Genomic DNA, 4,374 nt, shown 5'->3' with positions numbered 1-4,374 from the left:
CAACAAATAGAATCCAATCAACCCCTACCTTTCTTTTTTTCCGAAAGTAGGCCTGGCCGTACCATATTTTCATACGTGCAAGGTAGAAACAAATGATAAGAAAAAACTACCCTCATCGCAAACAACAAGTGTATGTAGTATAAACTTCATGCCAGAGCAAGCCCATAAACAATACACCACACACAATGCAACCACCACAAGGTGTCTACCCTAAACCGAACGACAAAGCGACCAACACCAGCCATCTCTCAGCACAACACACCATTTGACTCCCCTAACCAATGCACCATCCACCTCCCCGGTACATCTCCGTCGCCACCTTCATGGGAACCCATCGTGAAGTTGCCCTAATTTACTCAACATGGCGTGTTATTACATTTACTCTCATATTTTTACCTCTCCAAGTTATATATAGTCAACCCTGGAATGAATTATACAATAAAATATCTCAAAGTCAACTCTACATGAAAAGAAGAGTGCGGATTTTTTCCCAAGCAGTCGGTAGGAGCTTTGACTTTTCAATAAAAAGAGAATTGCCAGTTTATAAGGAAAGCTAGTCGAAAACTGATATATCTGCGACATGTGTACATGCCAAGAAGGGTTTTTATTGGGATTCATTACAAGTCTCTTTGTTTTCCTCTCAAAGGCAACTAGGACCCCTTTGATATTCACCAGCGAGTTCATGGATCGGCTCCTCTCCACTTCCACTTCGGCAGATAATGGCGGGAAGGGGAATCCTGGTGCCTCGACTCTGGTAGTAGATAGAAATTCTCTCTTTTGGCGGCACTCGAACGGACGGCGACACTTCTTCTTCGAGTCAGTCTTTGGTGTTTCGATCGTCCTCAATTTCGTTCGTCGGAATGAATAGATTCTTACTAGGTCCTCGGAGCAACGAAGTTAGGTTCTCGTCGTGTACACACGACGACAAGATTTGTTATCAAATTCTTCAGAACGATTCAAAGGTTCTACCACGACGTCTGCTGGTCCTTAGAGGCACATATACGAAACACTTCCCGATGTCATCGATAAGGTCGGACCGACTCTGGTATGGGAGTGACCACAATGGCTTGCCCGGGCTCGTTTTGATGGCGACAATGGTCGTTCGATGGTACATAGCTCTCAGTGTCATTTTTATTATGTTTAGCATGCTTTTGTATTTGAAGTGAACCTATGTAAAGATTTGGATTTTTTTTAAGTAAAAGTCACATTATTGGGCTATATTAATGTTTTTGTTTTGTTTGTTTTTTTAATTTATAAATTACATAATTTTTTACTTTAGGAAAATGTAAAAGGTGATAAAGCCTAGTAGCCTACCCCTTCTCGAAAACAAATTGTTCTACTCCACGAAACAGCTGTAAGAAACTCGGTAATAAATAAGAAAAGGAAAAAAAAAAGGAAAAGGAAGAGACAAGAAACAAAGCAGGGTTTTTTCCTTGCCGCAGAATACTACTCCTCGCCGCTCCGCCGCCGCCGCCGCTCCTGACGGCGAGCAGCCGCGTCTCAGCGGCGTGGGAGGGAGGGAGGGAGGGCTCGCTCCGGGCATGGCATGGACGGCGCTGAGGCCGGTGGTGAAGGCCTGCATCGGCGGCTCCCTCATCGGCATCACCGTCTCCGACCGCTACTTCTCCTTCGCCGCCGTCCACGGCGGCTCCATGCGCCCCACCTTCGACGGCACCACAGGTAAGCGCCCCCTCCCCCTCCCCGTCCGGACCGGATTCCTCGCCGATTTCTGACCGCCGCACGCCGGAGTGACGCCGGCAGGTGGACGCGAGTACGCGCTGGTGAAGCGGAGCCCCCTCTACGACTACTCCCGCGGCGAGGTCGTCGTCTTCGTGTAAGAAACCTCGCTCATGGGTTTCTCAATCCTGTGATTTCACTGGGTGGGTTGCAGATAATGAATCTTGACGGTTGGTTGATGCTGCTGTATGTATGCAGGTCGCCGTCGGACCACCGGAGCAGGACGATCAAGAGGCTGATTGGGCTGCCCGGCGACTGGATCAGCGTCCCGGACAAGGAGGAGATCCGCAAGATTCCAGAGGGCCACTGCTGGGTCGAAGGGGACAATGGCAGCGCCAGCTGGGACTCGAGGTCCTACGGCCCTGTAAGAAACGCATTCCTCTTCTCCCTTGGAAATTCCCCGTATTTCCTCCACGGCATCTGGTCACACAAATCTGCGATAATATCGGTATCACTGTGCGCTCAACCGCATAATATTGGTGGCTGGTGGCATAACCAGTGTTCATGATTTTATTAAAGGTGATGCGGAAGCGATTCCTTTGTAATGCGCGGTGCTTACCAATGCTGCTGCTAGCTTAATCATTTGGGCAGAAAAATGATTGATATATATACTAGCTTAATAGACGAAACTGCTATCTTGTATCACCGTAGGCAGTTGTACATATATTGGTGACTGATGGCATTATTCTACTGCTCCCTTGAATTTTCAGTATTTCTTTCGGGTCATCTTGGTACACGAAACTGCGGTCTAGTATCACCTTAGGCAGTTGTCCATATATTGGTCACTGCTGGCATCAGTGTTCGTGCTTCTCAAGACAATGATTCCTTGTAATGTGTAGTGCTACCAGTTGCTGCTCTGCTGCTGCTGCTGCTGGCATTGCTGAACCGCAATTCGTATTTGTGGCTGATGTTGGATCAGGAAAATGATTGATAACTTAAGGTTGCAAGATGTAGGTGGTTAATAACTTAAAATAGAGCACGAAAACATATTTCTGTATCGGTACCAGCTGGTGGTGAGAATCTGCTCTATAACTTAGATCGTCTCCTCACCTTGATTTGTTTTTAGGAAGAAAAAAACTGCCTTATCTACATATTGTTTAATTACGTGGCATTATTAGCACCTGACATGAACAAGTCAAACCCCTCTTGGTTTTGGATGAGAAGAGCCAATCTATTGCATTGAGACCCAAATATCATCCGCTATGGTTCAGATTTATACATGAAACCAAGCCAACATGAAGCTGCTCCTTTGTTCCGAGTGTCTTTATCTTGCATTGCCATCTTACCTCTTCTTATGCATCCTTGTTGTATTCCTCTGTTTATATCTTCCGCTTCGATCTAGCTGCGGCTTGTAATGTACTAAAAGGAAAACGTATCGCACTTGTGTTGGTGCTATTTTTTATGCTGCTATGGTGTCATGTTCATTTGGTTGCTGTCACTGTTCATTGACTACATACAGTCCACCTGCAGTTTGAAATTCATGCAAATCGAGAATGCTGGTTTGTCTTTTGGTATTTTTGGTTTAACAAGCACCAGCACACATGCTAGGGCAACTTACATTTTGTGGCTGATGTTAAGTCAGGAAAAAGTTTGATTTCTTGGGTTGCACAATTTTAGGTCGGAAAACAGAGCATGAAACATACCTGTGTGTTTGATATCAGCAGCAGATGCTGCATATCAGCCATAGTCTTGGCCATTTGCTATTTGGCCATACACTGATTTTGGTGTCCTCATAAAAGAATTTACACAAAAAGCATCCTGCGACACCAGCCTCTTGACCGTTTGCTATCTGACCATGTACTGTTAAGTTTGATGTCCTCATGACAGAATTTAGACAAAAACATCTTGCAGCACCGGCCATATCCTAACACTCATGGCGTGTTGGCACACTATGGCATAGCAAAACAAATTTCGTTCTAGTCAATCAACCACACATAGTCCTGGCAATGAATGATGAATATATTTATTATCCTTTTGTCGTGTGCTGCATGCAGGTGCCACTTGGTCTGGTTCAGGGGGGGCCGCGTCGACAAGAGGGTGCCGCCGGAAGGAAGGGTCATGCCGCAGCGAAATCTCTAGTCCATCTCTCGTCCTTCCTGGGTTGCTTTGTCCCGCAGTTTTGTTTGTTCTTGCAGGACACCATTTAACAATGTGGCAGGAGGAAGGCATTGTGCTCCTCCGCCTTCGGAATGTAGCACAACTTTTGGTACAAGACTTCATCCATTGTAAGGGAAGCATAGATTTTGGTAGGAGCCTGCTAGGCTAGGGTAGGTGCAGGCAAATTTTTGGTTAGATGTGTGATGCATTGTTGTGTAACTGCAATATTTATTTTCTACTGAATAATGTAGTTGATATGAAAAGAAGAGGTGTCAGCATATATTAATTGAAGCTGAGCTCCTGTGAAAGGAAGAAACATGTTATATTACTGACATTTAACAAACACTTATATATTACTGTATTTGGTTGTGAGGCGAATGTCTTCCGCCCAGGTAACTAACCCCGCCCACTGCTGCTGCTGCTGCTGAATCGCGCACCTGCTGATTCAATTCTGGAACAGATTCAATTCCGGAACAGGAGCGGCGGTGGTGGGAGGGCGTCCCCTGATTCTGTGGCCGGGCATCGGCCCCAGGCGCTGGT

The 4,374-nt window shown here is 46.0% G+C and overlaps 1 pseudogene across 1 annotated transcript; it reads left to right on the top strand.

Annotated features, from left to right (window-relative positions):
• Nucleotides 1-1,402: 1,402 nt before the first annotated feature.
• LOC125515865 (uncharacterized) lies at nucleotides 1,403-4,157 on the top strand (annotated as a pseudogene). Its single transcript, XR_015603522.1, has 4 exons — nucleotides 1,403-1,680; nucleotides 1,762-1,834; nucleotides 1,936-2,101; nucleotides 3,732-4,157. The product of XR_015603522.1 is annotated as an uncharacterized LOC125515865 (transcript).
• Nucleotides 4,158-4,374: the final 217 nt, after the last annotated feature.

Source organism: Triticum urartu, chromosome 1A (assembly GCF_056163025.1).
Source record: "Triticum urartu cultivar PI428250 chromosome 1A, HENAU_Tu73, whole genome shotgun sequence".
Lineage (NCBI taxonomy): Eukaryota > Viridiplantae > Streptophyta > Magnoliopsida > Poales > Poaceae > Triticum > Triticum urartu.
Note: the sequence above shows the minus strand (reverse complement) of the source record. Positions and strands in the feature narration are given on the sequence as shown.